General features: G+C 42.6%; 1 long non-coding RNA gene across 4 annotated transcripts in view; it reads right to left on the reverse strand.

Moving 5' to 3' along the window:
- LOC126100608 (uncharacterized) overlaps window positions 1-27,149 on the reverse strand; it is an 807,357-nt gene that overhangs the window by 202,765 nt on the left and 577,443 nt on the right. For all 4 annotated transcript variants that reach the window (XR_007522189.1, XR_007522190.1, XR_007522187.1 and 1 more), the window contains one exon: window positions 15,125-15,360. This is a non-coding gene — a long non-coding RNA (uncharacterized LOC126100608). The remainder of the gene's footprint in view (window positions 1-15,124; window positions 15,361-27,149) is intronic.

Here is a 27,149-nt window from a genome sequence, read left to right on the forward strand (position 1 = left end):
GTTTCTAGCCAATGGCTACAGCCATAAGTCGATCCACACAGCTTTGTCGACCAACACAAGTAAGAAGGATAAGCAAGAAATAAACAAACTGCAGCCAGTAGTGCGCTTACCTTATGTGAAAAATGTTACTGACCGAATAGGCAAACACCTTCGCCACGTTGGGGTGCAGCCTGTCTTACATAGTAGTCGTAGGATCCAGGACGTGCTAGGCTCCACTAAGGGCAAGGTGGATGCATTACACGCTGCAGGCGTTTACAATGTGGAATGCGAATGTGGAGAGGCATACATCGGCGAGACTGGCAGGCCAATAGCAACGCGCGTTCGGGAACACGAGCGCTATATTCATCTAGGGCAACATAACGAATCTGCAGTGGCAGAACATCAGCAAGACTGCGGAAAAGAAATAAAATTCAGCGAAGCCTGTGTGTTGGCCAAGCAGCCGGTTACGACGAAGCGCAAAATCAGAGAGGGCATCGAAATACTTAAAACCCTAATAACATGAATAGGGAGGATGGAATCAGGCTTGCCCCATCTTGGCTGCCAGCAATCAGAGCCCAACAGACCGCACTGTCAACACGAGGCACGAGCACTACCGGCGAGTAACTGCCGCCGCAGCGGCCGACGTCCGGCATTTGGTAAACAGCAGCCAACTTCTCATTCGACTGTGGCCACCTATCATGGCACATAACACAAGAGCCAATAGACAAAAGAGGTTACGTTCCCCCTCCAACGCAATAATCTATCAAAATAAAGTTCCCTCTCCTTCTTCCTTAAGTGACCAATGAAACGAACTATTTTTTTTTAATTATGACGTAATGGCATGCGCAGTGAACAGTAACAACCAAATATAAGGGACACTGCGTAGCTAGAACGCACCAGTAGATCCAGAAGAAGGCTACTGCAACCGTGGTTTTTCTCCAGCAGCAGTAGTTTTATATATTATGACACGGTACCACACCCAGAAAACTTTTATGTCGAAGAAAATATACGTATGAAACTTCTATTGTAGGGCTAGCTGGACGCGAAAATCAGAAAAGCATTTCGAGGACAGCCCTCTGCCCTGCTCTAAACTCTGGAATAGTGCTCAAAATGTTCAGATGTGTGTGAAATCTTATGGGACTTAACTGCTAAGGTCATCAGTCTCTAAGCTTACACACCACTTAACCTAAATTATCCCACGGACAGACACACACACCCATGCCCGAGGGAGGACTCGAACCTCCGCCGGGGCCAGCCGCACAGTACATGACTGCAGCGCCTTAGACCGCTCGTGGAATAGTGCTCTGGAACTGCCCGTACTAGTGTCCTGTACACATTTTCTTTTATAGATCCCCTTTACTCTGCAAGAACTCTTTCAACAAATCTATGTCTTCCATTTGTCTTCCGTACTATTGGATCTAAGCTTTCGTCCCATGTGGCTTCGCTTCTTAGTATTATCCATAAATAGTTACATGATGTGACGGGCTCAAATTGTTCACCACTAATCTTATATAATCTAATAGTTTCGGGTTTCTTCCTTCTTGATATATATGCATCACCTTGCAGTTATCCACATTTAAAGAGAAATGCTATTCCTTACGCCATATGGGGAACTTAACAAAGAATTTTTAAGTTACTTGCGCTCGTCCCACGACGATACTTTTCTATAGACTATACTAGTGTCAGTGAACATCCATCTGCAGGAATTCTAGTTACTTTTTGGACCATCGCCGTGCTATTGCACGTCTGGAAAACAGTATTCCAACGGCTCTCAGCTCACTCTCAAAGAAAGGAATGAAGTAAACAGCAAATAAATGGCTCCTACAACAAACTGGTAGCAAGTTGGGAGCAGAAAATTCCTCGTTGTCACGGTGAAATAATGCAGTTCCTTAGAGTAGCCTGGTCTTTTTCCCCGCCGGCCATAAGAACGAATGTTGAAATCCATAGGTTTAAAAGCGGGTGCAGGACGAGTATTTTCGGCACTCTGGGATGGCGCATACGACGTGATTCGCGCGGCTCGTAAATCAGCCGACACGTCGCTGCGCCCTGCGGTATATCGCGCGATTTTAATGTGCCGTCGCCGGCAGGCACCAGCGGGCGCTGCATGCGTGCGATTTCCCACGCACTTTTGTTGCACGCGTGCGTTGTGTGTGTGTATGTGTGTCTGTCGGTGCGTGTGTCTGTCGGCAGCTTCGTGACTGCTAATTTAAGGTGGTCATCGGGCGTTTGTCAAAATGCACCGACCATAAATTTTGCCAGCCGTAATCTTAAAGAGGAGCGCCGTTATACAACCGTATATTTAGAATAGCCGTCTGTGCATGGCAGCGCCCGGCAAACGGAGGTCACAGTCCTCTGAACCGATTGCACCGCCCGCGTGATGGACGCCTTGTTTAATAGCTCGTAATTGCAAATCGCTGGTCGCGTTAGCGTCAGCGGGCTCGGCCGGGCACCGGCCTCCTTGGCGGAAAGCGCGCTTTTGTCGGAAGCCGAGCAGCAGGGCAATCCGTAAATCAGAGCGTTCACGTGCCTGAGTCTGAGCCAACAGTATCTGCGACTCCATCCGCCTCCTGAGTCATACACACGCACGCAGGTGAGAACTCTTTGGCGGCCATCGTTGACGCCTCTGTGCTCTTTATTTAGGTGTCTGGAAATAGATACCGCACCGCAAGATAACTTTGAGCTGTGCCACAAGTTCCCACAAGTGACCTTGTTGTTGTTGTCGTCTACAGTCCTGAGACTGGTTTGATGCAGCTCTCCACGCTACTCTATACTGTGCAAGTTTCTTCATCTCCCAGTACCTACTGCAGCCTACATCCTTCTGAATCTGCTTAGTGTATTCATCTCATGGTCTCCCTCTACGATTTTTGCCCTCCACGCTGCCCTCCAATGCTAAATTTGTGATCCCTTGATGCCTCAGAATGTGTCCTACTAACCGGTCCCTCCTTTTTGTCAAGTTGTGCCACATACTCCTCTTCTCCCCAATTCCATTCAATACTTCATCATTAATTATGTGATCTACCCATCTAATCTTCAGCATTCTTCTGTAGCACCACATTTCGAAACCTTCTATTCTCTTCTTGTCCAAACTAGTTATCGTCCATCTTTCACTTCCATACATGGCTACACTCCATACATATACTTTGAGAAACGACTTCCTGACACTTAAATCTATACTCGATGTTAACAAATTTCTCTTCTTCAGAAACACTTTCCTTGCCATTGCCAGTCTACATTTTATATCCTCTCTACTTCGACCATCATCAGTTATTTTGCTCCCCAGATAGCAAAACTCCTTTACTACTTTAAGTGTCTCACTTCCTAATATAATTCCCTCAGCATTACCCGACTTAATTCGACTACATTCCATTATCCTCGTTTTGCTTTCGTTGATGTTCATCTTATACCCTCCTTTCAAGACACTGTCCATTCCCCTCAACTGCTCTTCCAAGTCCTTTGCTGTCTCTGACAGAATTACAATGTCATCGGCGAACCTTAAAGTTTTTATTTCTTCTCCATGGATTTTAAAACCTACTCCGAATTCTTCTTTTGTTTCCTTCACTGCTTGCTTGAACAACATCGGGGAGAGGCTACAATCCTGTCTCACTCCCTTCCCAACCACTGCTTCCTTTTCATGTCCCTCGACTCTTATAACTGCCATCTGCTTTCTTACAAATTGTAAATAGCCTTTCGCTCCCTGTAATTTACTCCTGCCACCTTCAGAATTTGAAAGAGATTATTTCAGTAAACATTGTCAAAAGCTTTCTCTAAGTCTACAAATGCTAGAAACTAGGTTTGCCTTTTCTTAATCTAGCTTCTAAAATAAGTCGTAGGGTCAGTATTGCCTCAAGTGTCCCCATATTTCTACGGAATCCAAACTGATCTTCCCCAAGGTCGGCTTCTACCAGTTTTTCCATTCGTATGTAAAGAATTCGCGTTAGTATTTTGCAGCTGTGACTTATTAAACTGATAGTTCGGTAATTTTCACATCTGTCAGCGCCTGCTTTCTTTGGGATTGGAATTATTATATTCTTCTTGAAATCTGAGGGTATTTCGCCTGTCTCATGCATTTTTCTCACCAGATGGTAGAGTTTTGTCAGGACTGGCTCTCCCAAGGCTGTCAGTAGTTCTAATGGAATGTTGTCTGTTCCCGGGGCCTTGTTTCGACTCAGGTCTTTCAGTGCTCTGTCAAACTCTTCACGCAGTATCATATCTCCCATTTCATCTTCATCTACATCCTCTTCAATTTCCATAATATTGTCCTCAAGTACATCGCCCTTGTTTTTCCATAATGTCTATAGTCGGAAATCACAGATTCACCATGATTTTACATTATTTTCGTGTTGTAGAGCCCTTTCAAAATCTGGTTTCAGTTTAGTAGAAATATGGTTAATGCCAGCAGACCAAAAATTATTACGTCACTGTTGTAAGAACTCTGCATGCCATATGTCGTTTCTTGAACAAATTTAACTCAATCTTCTACACGAATGTTAGAGCTCGTCCTTTTTATACGTGTTTGCAACAAAGGTTTGTTGTTTGGCGATACGTTTACCCCATCTCTATTTTGATCACAGAAACATGTTTCAGCACCTACGTTCCAGCTTCCATGAATTTGTAAGTACTCAATCTTAAAATACATTCACTGTGCTGGGTAGCGCATTGGACGACGACGGTTCAAACTCGCGTCTAGCCATCCTGATTTAAGTTTTCCTTGATGTCCCTAAATCGCTTGAGGCAAATGCTGGGATGGTTCCTTCTAAAGGACACAGCCGGTTTCCTTCTCCACCCTTCCCTGATACGAGCTTGTGCTCCGTCTCTAAGGACTCCTCTTTAAGATGTATTCCACATTTAGTTGTATTTCTTTTGTCCAAACAATTCCACACTTCTTATTATTTAAATAATATAAAGTATGCAACAGTTAAATTTTTGAAAGAACCTACTTGTATCGTATTTTACTATTTAAATCACTAGCTGAGAAACCCGTCGTTGATGGGGTATTCATTTATAGCCATGTCTGAGACTTTGTACACGTGGAATTGACGTATGAAGCTTCTCTATATACAATGTTTGAAGTTTGGAGACATGAACGAAGAGTTTGTTTGATTCACCAACACGGGAGAGAGCCGCTTTGAGCTGGCCGTGTAAAAAGGAACTGACACTAAAGTCTAGGTCCGCAACACGCAGCGTCTGGCTTTGTGCTTTATGATCACTGCACAACAAAGGTCACCGGAAAAAGTACACTTTTAAAGCGAAATGGTAAATTGTTAAAAGATAAGCGGCATTCGGGGCACAAAATCTCGCTCGCTTGCGACGCTTTCTGTCAAAATTTCCACTTCAGTGATGTTATGTTGGAGAGAAGTAACTCTGAACCTCTGTGAATGAAGGGGTCCGAGGAGCAAGATAATGCATGCTGCCCTCGAACAGAGTTAGGCCGCACATTGCTTTTGGAAAAAGTTTCCAAAGAGCCAGTTAAAATTTAATGTTCTCCAGCCACGGCAAGCCTCGCCTTGATCTGCGTTGGATTCTTGAGACCACACACTCCTCAGACTTTTAGCTGCTCTGGTGCATTCAGAATGAGTCAACCATTTTCTAGACTATTTATTGGTAAACAAAACAAAATCAAAATGTAATGAGTAAGCACCCAAATCACAAACCATACTTAATAAGAAACTTCCTAGCAGATTAAAACTGTGCGCCGGAAAGTCAGGTCTTTGCCTTCCGCAAGCAAGTGTTCTACCGACTGTGCTACCCAGCAGCTACCTCACAGCTTTACTTCCGGCAGTACCTCGTCTCCTACCTTGCAGACTTCACAGAAGCTCTCCTACAAACCTTGAAAGACTTTAATTCCTGGAAGAATGGATGTTTCGCAGACATGGCTTAGCCACAGCCTGGGGGAGGTTTCTGTGGTGTCACCGCCAGACACCTCACTTGCTAGGTTAAAAATCGGCCGCGGTCCGCTAGTATACGTCGGACCCGCGTGTCGCCACTGTCAGTAATTGCAGACCGAGTGCCGCCACACGGCAGGTCTAGAGACAGATCCTAGCACTCAGCCCAGTTGTACAGCCGACGTTGCTAGCCATGGTTCACTGAGAATTACGCTCTCATTTGCCGAGACGATAGTTAGCATAGCCTTCAGCTACATTTGCTACGACCTAGCAAGGCGCCATTACCAGTATATATTGAGATTCTATTAATGTATCATCAAGAGCGATGTTCTACAAATGTGGATTAAAGTTAAGTATTCCAGAAGCTACGTACTTTTCTTTATAGCATTCATTACGTATCTTGTTTCAGACCTCACGCCAGCCTGCGTGAGTTTAAGCGCGTGCCATTCGGCTCCCTCTCATTGTGTCTAGGCCGTCTTGTCTAGACACAACAGTTTCCAGGCTGAAAATGCCACTCTGCAGCGGAGTGTAAGCTGATACGAAACTTCCTGCCACATTGGAAATGTGTGCCGGACCTTTTATTTTCCTAGGCAATTATCAATTCTGCTTGGGGGATCTTGTTTCCCTAATCTGCTGAGCCATTACAAGCATCCACAACGTGGAAATACATCAAGGCCAACTACATATAGTTTTGTGGAAATTATCATATTTGTATTAAGTCTTCGTTTAAAATAAATCTAAAGCCACTACACATCTATTTTTACTTTGTTGAATGTCAAATAATTTCCATAAAATGCTGCTATAAAATACTCCCAGCAAGTAAAACTACAGGCATTAAGGTAAGCTACAATAAAAATGTAGACGCGAGCGTAAACAAATATGTGTTATAAATTTTAAGAAATACATAGATGCCAAAATATTTTTGAGTGCCGAAATACGGAGTATAGCTTGTGTCTTGCAGATGGCGGAATTGCAAAAGCCAAATTAATTTTTTCCAATTTTTAATCCGAAAATAGCCAAATGTAGCTTTGTATGGACCCAAAGAATGAAACCCAATGGATTTCACGCTTTATATACAGGACTATTACAAATGATTGAAGCGATTTCATAAATTCACTGTAGCTCCATTCATTGACATACGGTCACGACACACTACAGATACGTAGAAAAACTCATAAAGTTTTGTTCGGCTGAAGCCGCACTTCAGGTTTCTGCCGTCAGAGCGCTCGAGAGCGCAGTGAGACAAAATGGCGACAGGAGCCGAGAAAGCGTATGTGCTTGAAATGCACTCACATCAGTCAGTCATAACAGTGCAACGACACTTCAGGACGAAGTTCAACAAAGATCCACCAACTGCTAACTCCATTCGGCGATGGTATGCGCAGTTTAAAGCTTCTGGATGCCTCTGTAAGGGGAAATCAACGGGTCGGCCTGCAGTGAGCGAAGAAACGCTTGAACGCGTGCGGGCAAGTTTCACGCGTAGCCCGCGGAAAATTGGCTCATGCCACAACTGGAGACCGACAGCGCTGACTTCATCTTTCAACAGGATGGTGCTCCACCGCACTTCCATCATGATGTTCGGCATTTCTTAAACAGGAGATTGGAAAACCGATGGATCGGTCGTGGTGGTGATCATGATCAGCAATTCATGCCATGGCCTCCACGCTCTCCCGGCTGAACCCCATGCGATTTCTTTCTGTGGGGTTATGTGAAAGATTCAGTGTTTAAACCTCCTCTACCAAGAAACGTGCCAGAACTGCGAGCTCGCATCAACGATGCTTTCGAGCTCATTGATGGGGACATGCTGCGCCGAGTGTGGGAGGAACTTGATTATCGGCTTGATGTCTGCCGAATCACTAAAGGGGCACATATCGAACATTTGTGAATGCCTAAAAAAACTTTTTGAGTTTTTGTATGTGTGTGCAAAGCATTTTGAAAATATCTCAAATAATAAAGTTATTGTAGAGCTGTGAAATCGCTTCAATCATTTGTAATAACCCTGTATACTGCTAATAATAGTCACTGCTGGTATAAAGTTGCTGTTTTAATACGGTAAAAGATGATTTTTTGTGTGCAGGAAGCCTCAAAACTGAGTTTGAAAGTTTGAGGCGTACAAAATCAATCTACTTGTAACGTCGAAAGTCTGACGTGAAGCTGGAATTGGCAGTTAGAAGACCGAGCAAGATCGCTCAGACGATATTTAGCAACTATCCTGGAATCTTCTTTAAAAAAAATTTTCCCTGCCTATCACGTTACTGTGAAAGCTTTGTGGCTAACGCACTCGACACGTAGGGAGAGCACCAAGCACGCTTCGGATTTCATCATCTGGTTGCTGCTTGCAGAACAAACAGCCCGATGATCCATTGGCAGCTGTGATAGATGTATCTCTTACATAACAGAAGGAAACTATGTTTAGTTTAGCACAGATATTGTACTTCGTGGTACTCTGACTGTAAACTCACGATTCTGAGTCTGAAAATCTTACGTTCTGCGCCGATTTGGTATCCAAAGGCCTTTGATGCAGTGAAGTAACTGAGTGGCGTTTAAGGCCATAAAATTCTTTGGAGGCGGGAACATGGAGCGTTTCCATAGAGAGAAGTCTACTCGGCAATGTAAGACTTACCAAAAGCAAGAGTTACAGGCATTTAGGCAGGGTAGGAAAATAATTTGCGAATAAGTTGCATTAGAAGAAAACAAGTTGGATCACTACACAGTCTACTAAATATATAAAAGACCAAAGGTAGGAGGATGCTCAAGATTTACATCTACAGAAATGCGTTTTACTAAATTAAAGTCACCCGCTGTGGTTTCCTGTCTGTATATGAAGGCTAATCTAAGAGAATACTTTAGGGATTTTGATACGGTTTTCACTGATAGACTGATCGACAAGGTAGGAGTGTGTGTGTGTGTGTGTGTGTGTGTGTGTGTGTGTGTGTGGGTGGGTGTGTGTCGGACCGCCAAGTTAAAGGCCGTACCTAAGGGGAACGAAGCGTAAGTTCCAAAGATCCGAACTTATGGGAGGAAGCACCCCATGACTACGTGATTCGTAGCACAGTTTTTAAAAGAAGAAGTAAAAATATTGAAAGGTAGTTTCCGTCAAGGAACTGCGACGAGGTCCCCACGAGAGCAGAGTTTTCTATGTACACCAACTTGGCCTGTAGTACTCGACAGATCTGCTATAGGCACTCACAACATATGGTAAAGATTAAGTGTTTGCGTATCACCTCACTGTACGTATTAATAACCAGTACTTTGACAGCGATTAATACGAACAGTGACGAGACAAGAAAACATTTCATGAGGTGGCTTACGAAATACTCGTTCGACCTATACTTGAGTATTGCTCATGTGTGTGGGATCGGTACCAGGTCGGGTTGACAGAGGAGATAGAGAAGATCCAAAGAAGAGCGGCGCGTTTCGTCACAGGGTTATTTGGTAAGCGTGATAGCGTTGCGGAGATGTTTAGCAAACTCAAGTGGCAGACTCTGCAAGAGAGGCGCTCTGCATCGCGGTGTAGCTTGCTATCCAGGTTTCGAGAGGGTGCGTTTCTGGATGAGGTATCGAATATATTGCTTTCCCCTAATTATACCTCCCGAGGAGATCACGAATGTAAAATTAGAGAGATTCTAGCGCGCACGGAGGATTTCCGGCAGTCGTTCATCCCGCGAACCATAAGCGACTGGAACAGGAAAGGGAGGTAATGACAGTGGCACGTAAAGTGTCTTCCGCCACACACCGTTGGGTGGCTTGCGGAGCATAAATGTAGGTGTGTGAGTGGTAGGTTTGGTGGATTACAACAGTTCGCTTACTGAATGAACAGGACCACTCTAACGGGAGCCTCCTGGTTGGCCGAGCGCTAGGTTGCTGGCAGGGAAGACACGCGTTTCCTCGGAGCGCGTGCCTCCCCGTCTTACCGCAGACCCACATTGGACCTGCGGCAGCTGACACCGCCCCGCAGTTCGCAGACTCACTAGTCGCAGTAGAACTAAAATGAGACCGCTGACTCCTCGCGTTGTTACCAACACCCTCGTTTAAACACCCCAACGTGCAGAATATTCTAAAGATATCACTGTGCTCTGTTACTTTTATTTAGCTTTTCGGCAACACCGTTAATTCCTTAACGGCCATGACACATTAAATTGTAATGCGACTGTTTCATTTACGCTCTTGAAATGTTCTTACAGATCTCTCAGTTTCACCTCTTCGCGGTTCATACATGAATTTAGCTCAGTACCCGGTATTGCCAGGAAATGAATTTATTCCAATCTTCTATTAGTTCATCTCTTCTTCCCCCTCTCTCTGTCCATCGCCTCCTCCTCTCTGTGTCCACTTGCTCCTCCCACCTTCGTCCGTTCGTTCCTTCCCCTCTGTCCATTTCCTCCTCCACTTCTGTCCTTCCTCAACCCCTCTAAGTCCATCTCCTCCTTCGCCCTCTCTCTGTCCATCTACTCCTCTCCCATCTTCCTTTCCATCTCGTACTCCCTCCCTCTGTCCATCTCCTTCCCCTCCTTCTGTCTACCTCCTCCACCACCCTCTCTCTGTCCGTCTCTTCCTTCCACCTCTCTGTCTGTCCATCTCCTCTACCCTTCCCTCTGCACAGCATCACCGCTGCCCCAATAGGAGTTGCTGGTTCTTACTGCACCGTTTATGTTTCTATCCAGGGATTCCCCATGTACGCACACGTCACATACATTTAACACATTTCAACTGTATCTCCATCTAATTTCGCCCTGCAGTTTCGTTTTCATGCAGCTCATTGTTAATCATGCCGTATCTCCTGAACTATATTTTGCACAATGGTGTAATTTAGTAGGTAGATGAGAAATGCGTTGCACGCATGTTAATTTTGATGACCACATATCTCCTGAACTGTGTGACGAATAATGACATATTTTTGCAGGAACATTCAGTGGTATACGTTAATAACGTCTGCAAAATGTGTCGGGAATACAGTTAATAGTGAAGGATATTACATTAAAACGTCATTGTTCATGCGGCGGTTTTGCTGGGTGAACATCGAAAATGTAGTAAGCGAGAAAAAGTTTTGTAAAGGTTTGAAATTATGTGTAAAGTGCCTCACAATACCGCCGGCCGGGGTGGCCGAGCGGTTCTAGACGATACAGTCTGGAACCGCGCGACCGCTACGGTCGCAGGTTCGAATCCTGCCTCGGGCATGGATGTGTGTGATGTCTTTAGGTTAGTTAGGTTTAAGTAGTTCTAAGTTCTAGGGGACTGATGACCTCGGAAGTTGAGTCCCATAGTGCTCAGAGCCATTTGAACCATTTTGAAGCTTACAACACCGGATGAATATAGTCTGGGTATTCTGGCATCGAGGACTACAATGCTTTTTCAAGCCCTTCCCAACCCCTTCGATACGTAAATGGTTCTCGGCCTTACGGCGATTCCTTACAGACAGCCAGTGATACGGGTACCAAGTTTGGTTGAAATCGGTCCAGGGGTTTAGAAGGTGATGTGGAACAAACATACACACATACATGTAAGACCGCTTCAATTTTCATTATATATATATATATATATATATATATATATATATATATATATATATATATATATATATATATATAATGAACAACTCTGTCAGGACGAAGCACCCGTTTTAATTACAAATACCGACACATTTGTGCCAGTGAGCCTTTGTAACAAACAAGTTAAGAGAAGAAACTTCCTGGCAGATTAAAGCTGTGTGCCGGACCGAGACTCGAACTCGGGACCTTTGCCTTTCGCGGGCAAGTGCTCTACCAACTGAGCTACCCAACCACGACTCACGCCCCGTCCTCACAGCTTTACTTCTGCCAGTACCTCGTCTCCTACCTTCCAAACTTAACAGAAGCGCTCCTGCGAACCAGAAGGTTAAGAGAAGGTTTATTGCAATGAAATGAATACCCCTAACTGCATACAGTCGTTGATATAAGTCAACGGGGACAGTTGAAAATGTGTGCCCCGACCGGGACTCGAACCCCGGGATCTCCTGCTTACATGGCAGACACTCTATCCATCCGAGCCACCGAGGACACAGAGGATAATGCGACTGCAGGGATTTATGTCTGGTACACCTCCTGTGAGACCCATATTCCCAATTTATTGTCCCGCACTATATTCATAGTGCCCCTGCCCATTGTACTCATTACTGGCGGCTTTTTGTCGATTCCCGTAAGAGTTCGAGCACCGTTTGTGCATCCGCACAGAAGAACATGGTCAAATGGCCGGTGAGCCATATATATATATATATATATGAAGATGGTATCTGTTCTTTCGGAAATGTCCGAAAGAACAGATACCATCTTCATATATACAAGTTCAGAGAAGATATTAACAACAGAAAGAGGCACACGCAAATCTGAGAGATGTTAAGAGTGCGGAGGGTGCCAGTGAGACTCAAGATAACAGTGGCGGGGGGGAGGGGGGGGGGACGTGCGAATACATGAGTGTCATTAATTCCGATGCTGAGGAAGTGGGTCGTGATGAGAAATGCGAGTGACAGTGGTCACAACTAAATACATGAATATAGGTTTACAAGTGACTTAGAAAGAGTGCGAGATCAGTGAAGTGTTGTGCGCGTTGTATAAATCACTTCTGCAATAGTAGCAGGCGCAATTGCAAATTAGTTTAATATAAATTCGTTAATTGCTGGAAATAGTGGAGTAACATTATCTGCATAGAATTATGGTCGCTCGAAGTTTTGCCAAATCGCACTATGCCCGAGAAATTAGTTATAGCTGCAGCATTAGATGTTACTTCGGTTGTAATTAATGTAAAATAGATTATGTATGAAACCCCATACGAAGATGTTCTGGCTCAAGTTTTACCTAGCCAAATCTTACCACAAGGCTACTGGTATTAAAAAAAATACAGGTAGTGTTATTTAAGTGTAAAAGTTGTAGAAAGTACGTGGGTTTAAGTGTAGAAGTTTTTCCACTCGATTGAAGTAAAAATTAAGACATGCCGAGGTAGACCAAAAAAGTGAAACACGTCAACAGTATTCCACACGCAAATTAAAACATTAAAAGCAAGTAAACATATCCTTTTTTTATTGGTTCAAATGGCTATGAGCACTATGGGACTTAACTGCTGAGGTCATCACTCCCCTAGAACTTAGAACTACTTAACCTAACTAACCTAAGGACATCACACACATCCATGCCCGAGGCACGATTCGAACCTGCGACCGTAGCGGTCGCGCGGTTCCAGACTGTAGCGCCTAGAAACGCTCGACCACTCCGGCCGGCTTTTTTTATTGTATCAGTTATTTGCGTAACAGGCTGAACACATAAAATTGTCTTTACTCAACCTGCATGTGATTACCACAGGTTTAGACACTGTGTCACTTACGCGAGCGATCCCAACTGTTTTTTTCTAATGCTGATCCCAACTGTTTTTTTCTAATGCTGTGAAATGGGATACAGCCCTATAATGGCAACGTTACTTATATCTGTGCAGTGAGACGGCATCAATTATTATTTATGCTAGGCACTGGCGTAAATCAGAAATCTCAGTACCGGAATAAAAGCTTCTGCAGGCATAAGAGGAACATGACTTCATTTACTGCTGACTGATGGTAAGATGTCAAATACTTTTGGTTGTATCGGCAAAACATGGAAAGCCTCTACGCTCTTTGTCTTTCGCAGGCCAAGTGCTCTGCCAACTAAAATGCCGAAGCACGACTCCTCCTCATAGCTTTACTTCCGCCAGTACCTCGTCTCCTACCTTTCATAGGGGTCGTGAGTCGTGTTCGGTTAGCTCTGTTGGTAGAGCACTTGCCCACGAAAGGCAAAAGTTCCGGCTTCGAATCCTGGTCAGGCACACAGTTTTAATATACGAGGTTCACTCCAAAAGAAATGCACACTATTTTTGTAAAAATACAGTTTTCATTCTGCACGTGTGAAAGTTTTACAGTGAGTAGATACATTCTTCCCGCCTGTTTTCAAACTTAGTTCAACTTGTTCCCGTGAGTGGCGCCGTCATAGCATGTCTTCAAGATGGCTGCTACAGTTGACAATCGTCAGAAGCAACGTGCTGTCATAGACTTCCTGTGCTGTGAAAACGAGACAGTGGGAAGCATCCACAAGAGGTCGAAAAAGGTGTATGGAGATGCTGCTGTCGATCGCATTACAATTAGTCGGTTGGCAAGCAGGTTACGTGATGAAAGCGGGCACGGCAATATTGAGGATTGTCCTCGCAGCGGCAGGCCTGGTACTGCACACACTCCAGACAAAGTGCAGAGAGTTAACGAATTGGTGACTGCTGACAGACGCCTCACAGTGAACGAATTGTCACGTTACGTTGGGATAGGGAAAAGAAGTGTTTGCAAAATACTGAAAGCGTTGACGTTAAAAAAGGTTTGTGCCAGGTGGGTTCCGAGGATGTTGACAGTGGCTAACAAAGAAACAAGAAAAACGGTATGCAGCGCACTTTTGGAACAGTACGAGAATGCTGGAGATAAATTTCTTGGAAGAATTGTGACAGGTGATGTAACATGGCTCCATCATTTTTCACCAGGGACGAAGAGGCAATCAATGGAGTGGCATCATGCAAATTCACCCAAGAAAAAAAATTCAAAACCACACTTTCTGCTGGAAGAGTTATGGCTATGGTGTTTTTAGATTCCGAAGGACTCTTGGTTGTGGACATCATGCCAAGTGGAACCACCATAAATTCTTATGCATATGTGACGACAATGAAGAACCTTCAAGCTCGACTGAGTCGTGTTCGACCACATCGGCAAAAGCAGGATATTTTGCTGTTGCGCGAAAAAACAGGGTCACATGTCAGTCAAAAAACCATGGAAGCGATCACAAAACTCGGATGGACAACACTGAAACACCCGCCTTACAGTCCTGACCTGGCTCCATGTTGCGAAACTGAAAGACTCTCTTCGTGGAACAAGGTTTGAAGATGATGATTCCCATGTGCACGCTGCCAAACAGTGGCTCCAACAGGTTGGTGCAGAATTTCACCGTGCGGGTATACAGGCGCTGGTTCCAAGATGGCATAAGGCAGCTGAGAGGGATGAAAATTATGTGGAGAAATGAAAATATTTTTCCTAAAGGATGTATCTACACACTGTAAAACTTTCAAACATGTAGAATAAAAGATGGATTTTTTAAAAAATACTGTGCATTTCTTTTGGAGTGACCCTCGTACCTATAAGCTTCACACAAACACAAATTTCACTTACGCCTCGGAACTCGCAATGCAATTATATTTGTGGGACGGAACGAACTTCGTACAGGAGTGCGCCGTACCGTCGGTGATATCCCTGCCATTCTCGCCTGATACACCTGATGGTGACGTCAGATGGTGTGCGGTGACCAGGACGGAGCGGAGAGTGGAGGCGGCGCCCGCTGCACGACTCCGGCCGCCCCCGCCGCCGCCCCCGCCGCCGCGGTCGTCGTCTGCGCTAATGAGGCGGCGCTGACCCAGAGGGCGCTGGAGGGCCCTCGGTGGCTGATGGTCCGGGAGTTGCTTGGCCGCAGGCGCTCTGCACAGCACAAATCCCACAGTGCTCAGTCTGGATAAAACATCTTGTGATCGTACAAGTATGACTTGACAGATACACATGGTGCGTCTAAGCTGTTCGGTAAATATCACTGAGTACAGGTAAAAGAGCATACGAGCTAAATACTGTTGTTCACCATTAAATTATCATCAGCTGTTTTCGTTCAGTCATGACAGCTTTCCATACAAGGGAGGGAGGTTTGTAGACGCTTGTACAGGTAGGTCGCGGCCGCGAAGGAGATGTAGCGCGATGTGACGAATAACTCAGGTAACGAATGTTTAAAAATAAGCAGCGCACTGACCTTTAGTTGTACTTGAGGCTTTTATGTGTTGTTGAAGAAGTTGATTATATGCAGTAAAATAGGGGTGAGTAGAAACCGAACTTCCGGAAAAGTTCTATGCTATTGTCTCGGAAGACAGACTGCTTTTAATTTTAATAATCAACAGCCTCAGTTGCACCGTTTACCTAGAATTTACCTAGGTTTCAGTCGGGATAACCCAACCTTCTTCAGAATAACAATAACTACCGTTTGTCCATAGTGGACATCGTCAATTTAAAACTGCAAATCCATAAATTATCGTCAGACTGTAAAAACGTACCTGAAACTGCCTCAACCCCACTTTACGACCGCGATGCGGCAGCCACGAGTGCTGCACTGGAACTGACCGTAGCGTCATGAGGCCCGTCTAGACAGACACAATACCTTGCGCCTGCGCATAAACTGTATGACAGTTACTTGTTGGGACAAGATGCGAACTTAACTCCTGACCTTGAATTTACTAGTAAAGTGAAATAAAAGGTATAGCTGAGGAAAAGGGCGTATATGTTACCCTGTGCAGAACGTAATTAGATCGACTGTCTTAACATTTATGAAGTACTCATTGGTCATGATATGAGGAAGACATGGTGTGCACACAAGGTATGGCCTATCTAGGAAAATTTTTGTGCTTAAGCACGAAGTTAATCACCTAAAAAGAACTTAGGAGTGGGCAGGATAACTGCGAAGATATTTATAAACTACTATATCAATGAAAGATTTGTTTGCCTAGGTTGGTAGTGAACTAATTTAACAGGGGCATTACGAATTTCTAAGTCGACGACATTGTCAGTAAATGTTTTGTTCACTCTGACACAAATGTCGGATGTAGTGCTGAATTTTCTCCGTCGAACTTCATTTGTGGGTTCCAATCTAAACTGTTTTCTTGTAATGTAAGTATATGGTAAGCAAATTTGCAATCCCGTTTCATTAAGTAAAAGTCCAATTTTAAAGTCTACTTTAATCCGACTTAGTTTCGGCTAATTGAAAATCTATGGTTGTGTTTTCGGAAGTTGTGGATTGAACAGAAACAGTAATCGTCAACGTTTCTTCAGAAGAAGACCAAGAATTTGGTGGAAATGAAGAACCGACCTATATCATTGACGTCGGTTTGCAGTAGGGTTATGGAGCATATACTGTATTCAAACATTATGAATCACCTCGATGGGAACGATCTATTGATACGTAATCAGCATGGTTTCAGAAAACATCGTTCTTGTGCAACGCAGCTAGCTCTTTATTCGCACGAAGTAATGGCCGCTATCGACAGGGGATCTCAAGTTGATTCCGTATTTCTAGATTTCCGGAAAGCTTTTGACACCGTCCCTCACAAGCGACTTCTAATCAAGCTGCGGGCCTACGGGGTATCGTGTCTGTTGTGCGACTGGATTCGTGATTTCCTGTCAGGAAGGTCGCAGTTCGTAGTAATAGACGGCAAATCATCGAGTAAAACTGAAGTGATATCAGGTGTTCCCCAGGGAAGCGTCCTGGGACCTCTGCTGTTCTTGATCTATATAAATGACAATCTGAGTAGTTCTCTTAGGTTGTTCGCAGATGATGCTGTAATTTACCGTCTAGTAAGGTCTTCCGAAGACCAGTATCAGTTGCAAAGCGATTTAGAAAAGATTGCTGTATGGTGTGGCAGGTGGCAGTTGACGCTAAATAACGAAAAGTGTGAGGTGATCCACATGAGTTCCAAAAGAAATCCGTTGGAATTTGATTACTCGATAAATAGTAAAATTCTCAAGGCTGTCAATTCAACTAAGTACCTGGGTGTTAAAATTACGAACAACTTCAGTTGGAAAGACCACATAGATAATATTGTGGGGAAGGCGAGCCAAAGGTTGCGTTTCATTGGCAGGACACTTAGAAGATGCAACAAGTCCACTAAAGAGACAACTTACACTACACTCGTTCGTCCTCTGTTAGAATATTGCTGCGCGGTGTGGGATCCTTACCAGGTGGGACTGACGGAGGACATCGAAAGGGTGCAAAAAAGGGCAGCTCGTTTTGTATTATCACGTAATAGGGGAGAGAGTGTAGCAGATATGATACGCGAGTTGGGATGGAAGTCATTAAAGCAAAGACGTTTTTCGTCGCGGCGAGATCTATTTACGAAATTTCAGTCACCAACTTTCTCTTCCGAATGCGAAAATATTTTGTTGAGCCCAACCTACATAGGTAGGAATGATCATCAAAATAAAATAAGACAAATCAGAGCTCTAACAGAAAGGTTTAGGTGTTCGTTTTTCCCACGCGCTGTTCGGGAGTGGTTCAAATGGTTCAAATGGCTCTGAGCACTGTGGGACTTAACTACTGAGGTCATCAGTCCACTAGAACTTAGAACTACTTAAACCTAACTAACCTAAGGACATCACACACATCCATGCCCGAGGCAGAATTCGAACCTGCGACCGTAGCGGTCACGCGGTTCCAAACTGAAGCGCTTAGAACCGCACGGCCACACCGGCCGGCTTCGGGAGTGGAATGGTAGAGAGATAGTATGATTGTGGTTCGATGACCCCTCTGCCAGGCACTTAAATGTGAATTGCGGAGTGATCATGTAGATGTACTTTTCTAGACCCAGGAGATTATGCTGAGAGTAAAGCATACAGGACACATGAACACTCATTTAGATTGCATCCATGTAAAATTTTTTACTTAGAAGCCAAAGGCCGATTAAGGGGTGATGTATGAGAAAGTACAGGGGTACATATAAACTAATCAAACTTTTATTGAACCACATTTTGTACATCTTGTCATTACGTTTTTGGCTATAGGCTGGATTTTTTGATCAAGATATCGCTGGAAATTTTTAGAACTTATACTACTACATGAAGAACATTTCCTCAAACGTTACTTTAATTATCAGTTTCAAAACGTGGTAGGTGATTCTTAGTAATTAGATAAAGAAATCTGTCTATAAGTGTTTTTAATATAAGCCTTGTATATCTTCCAATAATTTTATAAATTTATATGTACGATATACAGCACTTTTTGTTACACAAAAATTGAAATAAATTTGACAATTTGAAAAACTTTGTACCACAGGTAGTTGTGTTATAGTGTACAAGCTGAGGTGACGGAAGTCAGGGGATAGCGATATGTACTTATACATCTGGCGGTAGTATCACTTACAGAAGGTATAAAAGGGCAATGCATTGATGCAGTTGTCATTTGTATTCAGGTGGTTAATGTAAAAAAGTGTCCGACGTGATTATGGCAGTGCGACGGGTATTATCAGACTTTGAACGCGGAATGGCAGTTACAGTTAGAAGCACAGAATATTCCATATCGAAAATCGTTAGGGAACTCGATAGTCTGAGATCCACACTGTCAAGAGTGTACCGAAAATACCAAATTTCAGGCATTACTCTCGTCGCAGACAACGACCGAGAGCAGCGGTGTTTGCGTAGAGTTGTCAGTGCCAACATACAAGCAGCACTTTGTGAAATAACCACAGAAATCAATGTGGGATGTACGACGAACGCATTCGTTAGGACAGCACGGTGAAATTTGACGTTAATGGGCTATGGCAGCGGACGACCGATGCGAGTGCCTTTTCTAACAGCCTGCGATGCCTCTCCTGGGCTCCTGACGTTGTCAGTAGGATCCTAGACGACTGGACATCCGCGGCACGGTCAGATGAGTCCCGATTTCGCTTGGTAAGAGCTGATAGTTAGCTCGAGTGTGGCGCAGACACTGTGCAAGCTGGCGGTGGTTCCATAATGGTGTGTGCTGTGTGTGCGTGCAATGGACTGGGTCCTATAATCGAGCTGAACCGATCATTAACTGTAAATGGTTATGATCGGCTATTTGGAAACCATTTGCAGCAAACAACGATGGAATTTTATCTAAATGACAATGCGCCATGCACCGGGCGACAATTCCGCCACTGGTTTGAAGAACATTGTGGACATTTCGAGCGAATGATTTGGCCACCCAGATCGCGCGGCACCGATCTCGGATAATCGACTTGTCAGTTGGTGCACAAAATCCTGCACCAATAACACTTTCGCAGTTATAGACGGCTATAGATACAACGTGGCTCACTATTTCTGCAGGGCACTTCCAACGACTTATTGGGTCCATGCCACGTCGAGATGCCTCACTACTCCGGGCACGAGGAGGTCCGACACAGTATTAGGGGGTATCTCACGAATTTTGTCACCTAAGTCCACAAAATTTGTTGCAAGTTTCATTTTTTAATCGGCAATGGTTCATCAGGAAATGTCCCTTATACTGAAAAATGAAAGTTGCAGGAAATACATAAAAAGATTTTACTAGAATTTATCTCGGAACCAAGTACCTTAATGCAGGCCATAGCCATAGGATTGGTCATTCTGGTCCTCATGTAGCTCTTTCTTCTAGTCTGATCCTTGTGGCGTGACCTTTTGGCAATATCATTCACAGGCATTTCAGAGTTAGCGATATGCATATCATCAATCTTCTTGAATCGGTTTTCAGTGAAGCTAAAAAAAATGGTTCAAATGGCTCTAAGCACTATGGGATTTAACATCTGAGATCATCAGTCCCCTAGACTTAGAACTACTTAAACCTAACTAACCTAAGGACATCACACATATCCACGCCCGAGGCAGGCTTCGAACCTGCGACAGTAGCAGCAGCGTGGTTCCCGACTGAAGCGCCTAGAACCGCTCGGCCACAGAGGCCGGCTTCAGTGAATCTTAGTTTCGTAAGGGTTTTGATTTTTCCAGTGTTACCATCATTGAACACCAGGCAAGCATGACAAGTCTTTGGGCGTCTTTTCTAAATGAGGTTATTAAAGCATTCGTCCCCGTTTTGTGTTCCACCATGTGTGCAGTTCTTCGATAAACTGTAATTAATCGTATCGTAAATGGGCTCACAGCGTTCTATACTCTACAAACATCTCCTCTAATGGCATGAGATAATAAAATATCGGAAACAAGACACAGTCGTCTAGAAAAGGGGGCTTAGCACCGCGCATTTGTTGAAACAGGATGGCTTTTATATCATTTGTGGTACGAATTAAACTATGAAAAATGTCGAAGTTTACACTGTTCTTTATGACTAGTTGAAATATACAGTATAACAGAGAACTTTTTACGCGTTTCCCTGTTACTCGTTTAGCGAATACACCTCACGCTAGTATGAACTTTTATTAGCTACACCAGAGCACGCAGATCTCATTGCGCAAATTTCTCTCCAACAGACTGGCAGAGATGGAGTTGCAAATGCTGTTCACTAGTAGTTCTAACACTTTCACAGATTTGTATAGGATTTTCACGACAGTCTACAACTGTTTTTACCCTCACCATTGAATCTAGAAGCAGCATACATCTGACCTCAACTGTCTAAAACGCTTCTAGACGTAAAATACGAGACGAATCGACTGGAAAAACAGTTAGTTCATGTTTGATCGCCGAAGAAAGGTTCCTAATTTAAGTTTTTTCGCCTGATAATTTTCTTTAGCTCTGCAGTTGTTTCTCGTGAGCAACCCGTGCTTATTAATTTCCCGTAATTTGGACAGAAAGCGAGAGATAACGTCTCTGCTTCCGACGTCGCTCGTCACCGCGCCTAATCGTAAAATACGATCGTTCGACGTTTCAGGCTTAATTACGGAGGACAGAGACCAACGCGGAAGCACGCATTTCTTCTGATGCTTTCAGTAGACCCTGCGTTACACGAGCCATCTGCGCGCTACGGCAGCTACAGCCACCGTTGTGAGCACACCGCGTGTCACGTCTCGAGAAAGGCCGGCAAGTCAAAAATACATCGCAATCAGCAATGATCAATATGCAGATTGGTCTCGAAATTACACCTACATATTGGCAGTACCCGTTAGAGTACGTCGCCAATTTACAGTTCACATGTAATATTCTTGAACTAGTCGCGATGGCAAGAAACTCCAGAATACTGTGAAAACTGCATCCAAGACGCTGCCGAGTAAGATAGAAAGGTATGATTCCTCTACAAAAAGTGCTTATTTAAGAGTAAATGATGTTAATTTAAATTTTTTTTCTATACTTACTACACTGGTTGTTCTTATTACACAAGTGAATATTTACTGTTTCCATTGTGCTTTTCCTTCAAAACAATTCGTCTTATTTGAAATCTCGACAATCACGAAGTAGGGCAAAATTTTGCGTGACATGATAACTGAAAATTCTTTTTCAGTTTTCTTAATAGTAAAAATTTCATTGAAACAAGGTTGCTGCTAGTTTCGGTAGTGTCTATTCTCCCCATGAAAGTGTAATTAAACGTTTCTTGTCATATTTCGGAACACATTTCATATTGTTTACTAGTTAGATGCAATCTAGAACTAAATTTTCCGAGTCATAAACCGAACTTGAACAAAACCGCAAACAGCTGTTAATTGATGATTTATTCAAGATCAGTTTTGCTGCGTTTAAGCAGCATCCTTAGGTGGCTCTATATAGAAAAGATGACATCCTTGTAATCAGTATAATTAAAATATTTAATAAATATTAATTAAGAACAGCCAACAAAAATAAACACAAAGTACAATGTTTCCATTGTGCTTCTCCTTCAAAACAATTTGTGTTACTTGAAATCTCGACAGTCATGAAGTAGGGCAAAATTTTGCGCGACATGATAATTGAAAATTCTTTTTCAGTTTTCTTAATAGTAAAAATTTCATTGAAACAAGGTTGCTGCTAGTTTCGGTAGTGTCTATTCTCCCCATGAAAGTGTAATTAAACGTTTCTTGTCATATTTCGGAACACATTTCGTATCGCTTACTAGTTAGATGCACTCTAGAACTAAATTTTACGAGTCATAAACCGAACTTGAATAAAACCGCAAACAGCTGTTAATTGATGATTTATTCAAGATCAGTTTTGCTGCGTTTAAGCAGCATCCTTAGGTGGCTCTATATAGAAAAGATGACATGCTTGTAGTCAATATAATTAAAATATTTAATAAATATTAATTAAGAACAGCCTACAAAAATAAACACAAAGTACTTACAATAGTGTGTCACAGATTAGCACACGGAGGGTTCTCCAACTTTTGTACTCACAGAATCCCAGCCCATGAAGAGGAGGAGTAGCCAACAAATAATAACCAGCAGAGTATAGGAACGGGCATAATAGAGGATGAGGCATTATGACAAAAGGAACCGGAGTTAATGTAATAACTACGATTAAAATGAAAGACAAGAAACATAAAATTACATACTTACAAACGGAGTACATTAACCAACACCGTTACTACAAAGATGGAAACCCCCAAGAATGAAAAAGGTATGCAAGATTAAAAATCTGGAAGCAAGAAGTTAATTAAGCTGTTGGGCCTACATGAGCATCCATATGCAAACTGCATGCAAATGAAGGGTTTAGGGTAAAAACCTTGTAAGGTTATGAAACATATTTCATAACCGAGAGTGAACATCTAATAATAGACGACCTCATTTGTAATGGCAAACTAGGAAACCAGAAGAACAGATTACTGGGCCGCCTAACGTAACGTGGATATCCAAATATACCAGTATAGGAAATTTAATTTTTCCTTCTGAGGGTTTTTATCTTTGTATTAACGGGCCTGGTTAATGGGTTCCGTTTCTCAGATAGACACTTCATTGATGGTATCTAATTTTATGCTTCTTTTATTATATGTTAATCATAGTAACCTATGTGACGCTACTGTAAGTACTTGTTACTAGAGTTTATTTTCATTGGCTGTTCTTACTTAATTTTTTAATAACATGGCTTACAAGGATGCTTTCCTTTCTACGTCGAACCAGTTGAAGAAGCTGCTTTAACGCAGCGAAACATCAGGTGAATAAATGACCAATTAACAGCTGTTTGCGATTTTAGTCAAGCTCAATTTACCATGAATTCCATCGATTGGGGGCCGCCCAAATTATAAAGCTGTAAAAGCTATAAACATTTAAAACCTAACCAAATAATCCTCGCAACGAGGATTCTCTAAAAAAAAAAGTAACCACCAATTAAGTACGAAAACTGTGGCAACAGCATAAAACACTTTTAGTATCGATTTTGCTTACATGCAGCCAATGTCGCGTCCTTCATGAACACTTTATACAGTCTTTAAAGTTATACTTTTTAGTTTCAAAATGACCATGAGGAGGTAATGTGGGAGCTGTCATGGGGTAATGAGGATGGGCATTTGTTACCAATCTTGTAGAAAATATTTTCAGTGGAGCAGAGGGGGAGGGGATGTAGTGGGCAGAATGTGGAGAAAATAGAAGAGGCTCTCTCCTGGAACTGCAGAATTTGCAGTAGGAACATTTTGATTGACGAACAGGAAAGGAAATCTGTGCCCTTCAGGCACAGTTGGCGAAAGCAATGAAGAAACTGATTAGAATCAAGGGGGATAAAGGAGAGGAGTGTGGTTGGGAAATGACAGTTAGTTGTAAGATAAGAAGAAGACAGTAGAAACAGGTACCTACCACTTGAAACATCACAATTATTGTTTTCTTTCTTAGCCTGTATAACTTACCTTGAAGGGACAGTGGTGCTGTATTGAACAGAAAACAATACTTTTATAACGAGGAAAGAACTGAACATAATGGTAATAACGCTGATTTAATTTTTATGTCCATGAGTTAAAGGGAGACTCTCTGTCATTTTTTGTCAACTGTTTTTCATTCTTCTTTTGTTAGCTGTTCTTTCTTATGGTCTCCTTGTTTGTACCTGTACCGACATAGTGTTCATAGAATTCTTCTTGAATAATAAGCAACGATAAATAAAATTCACTGTATTGTGCTTCTCCATTTTACCGTCAACATTACGTTTTAACAGCTCATCTCATGGACCAAGTGGTGAATTTCTGTGATCAGCATTATCCGGCTTGGTCGCCATTGCGGCCATCTCGCTGAGGTAATTACTATTTGTATTTATTACAAAGTACCTACTTGTTTTATCTTGACGAAGTACGATTAGCCAGTGCGAACAGATATTAGCGCACTTATAATTTTACATTCTAGGGTCATAGGATTTGTAACCAAACCAGTTAACTCCAAAGGTAATATATTCTGTTCTCATTACTTATTTACAGCGCGAGAGAAAGAAATTTTTCGTAAAACATTTGTTATGGAAAAATTCAATATATTTTTCGCTCTCACGGACATTTTACGTGATCTGAAATCTCGATTCACTAACGAATCAGTCCGAGTTTGGACATTATTTGATGTGAAAGACTTTTCGTATTTCCTTCTCTCCTCAGATCGCATGAACGTGGCGTTACACGCTGCCAGAGTTACGTGGAGAAGAGTCTCAGGCGGCACTAAGAGCAGGAAATGTGCAGCACACTTCAGCCGATATCAGGGAGCCTAGCAATGCGCAGGGTGTTGGCAAGATGAAAGCGCTGCTGTTAAGTAATAGCCTAAGTGTGAGCTCTCAGATACAGGAAAGTTTACGTGCAGTGCACCGGGCCACCAGCATCTTCAAACCAAATGCAGCTCTACGGCATGTGATAGAGCACTTAAGGTCTTTACATAAAGATTTTTCAGAAGAGGACCATATAGCGATAGTGGCTGCGGCGCGAAACAGTTTGGACAGGGATGTGGCATATAACACAGATAGTGACCTAAACGAATTAGCTTCCGTAACTCGCGACACCAATGTACACTTCGTTGAGCTGTTCCAGCGTCATGACCGGCCACGCCAAAGTGGAGCTCTGAGACGGATTAATTTGGGGTTAGACAGGACACTGATGACAGCCGACTTGGCGAATGCTGCTCTGGTGCCTGTCGGGACGATCAATAGATGGGGCTTCACTAGGCATGGCTTAACAGGACTAGGAAGGTAAGACTGGTGTGAAATATCAGCTACTGAATCAACAGGGCTTGGTAACATCAAGAAATCAACCGTTTTATGTGTGTATCGATATCCTAGTGTGGACACGTTTTACAAAGAATCAACAGAAGTTCTAGATGAAGTCATAAGTACAAAAGTCAATATAATTTTTATGGAGACATAAATATCAGAAATATTCATCATTGTTTTGGCATGTCCCTGTTGATAAATAGTGTATCAAAAACTAGTACAACGACTGCATCAATAATTGGCCAGGTGGCCACAAATATCGACAGGGAAAGGTTGATGTAGCTGTAAAAGATCTTGGACTGTCAGACTATTTCTGCCAAATAATAACAGTAAAATCGGGTATAGAAAAATTCCGCAAACTATAGGCATACAAAAGAAATTTATCAGACATTAAATTACAAGGTTTTTCAAAGGCATTAGTAAGCCAAAGCTGTGATGAAATGTAGAGAGAAACCAAAGTAAATGTGAAATTCTCTAAATTCTCAACATTATTTTAACTGAACTTTGAAAAGATGCCTCCAAAAGCATCCGCATCAGTATCAATATCTCTCAGAAACAAATTGCTAACAGAAGATATTAAGTCCTCGCAAATCCTTAACTACTTCAGTTTCATGAAAAAGAGCCATAATGAGCCAGAACAGAGAGAAAGAAAGTCTCAAAATAGGATTCTATACCAGCAACGCGTTAGGAGCCAACATCTGTCATAAAATAGACAAAACAAAACTATATAACCACTCTGGCGCTTACAAAATTGAATGCAGCGAATGTAATAAAGCCTTCACTTGACAGACAGGCAAAACGTTTGAAACACGATACAGAGAACTCATAAACACAATCGAAAATATTCTTTTACCTTTCGGCACTCAGAGAGAACAAAACACTCCAGAGGAAATATCGAGAGAAATCACACTATTTTACATGATGTTTCCAAATGCCATTTAATGGACATTTTAGAAGAAATACAAATCTACATTTACACGACCAAGCACCTAGAAAAAATGTTAAATGAACAAACAGAATTGCGCAGCTAAACAGTAATAGCAAATTTCCATGGCGCCTCAATCTGCATATGAAAGGCTCTCTAACTTCTATTAATTACCCAATACGCGATGACGAATGATATATAGAAGCCTTCAATAGCGCCTTAATCAGCATATGAATTTCACTGCATCTTACCTAAATCACTTACCAAATGCGAGACTGCAAACAACGCACTGTAAATTTCAACGCATAATATTATTATCGTATGTGGATTCTACTGAAATACGAATAAAACGTCGTTTCCTCTTAAACAGCGCTGAAAAGGAAATGAAAATTTATTGTAAAACTGTGATGTGACGGAACACAGTCTCTCACTCAACATACAGTGGTGACATTAATGCAATCGCGAAGTATACCAGAGATTATGTAAGACCTTATAATAAAATTCTTTGTATCAACATCTGTCAAAACCAGCGCAACATGCAGTGAGAATTTTTAACACAGATCTGACAAACACGTGAATATGATGACATAAACAGAACTGACCGCAACAGACACACCCAAAATACAAAATACGAAAGTACTGACCATATGAACGATATTATCACTCGTACCTGTATTATCCACATGCGATACATCCACCTACAAAAATTTTGTTCGCTATAATATGTGGGCAAAGA

Source organism: Schistocerca cancellata, chromosome 9 (genome assembly GCF_023864275.1).
Source record: "Schistocerca cancellata isolate TAMUIC-IGC-003103 chromosome 9, iqSchCanc2.1, whole genome shotgun sequence".
NCBI lineage: Eukaryota > Metazoa > Arthropoda > Insecta > Orthoptera > Acrididae > Schistocerca > Schistocerca cancellata.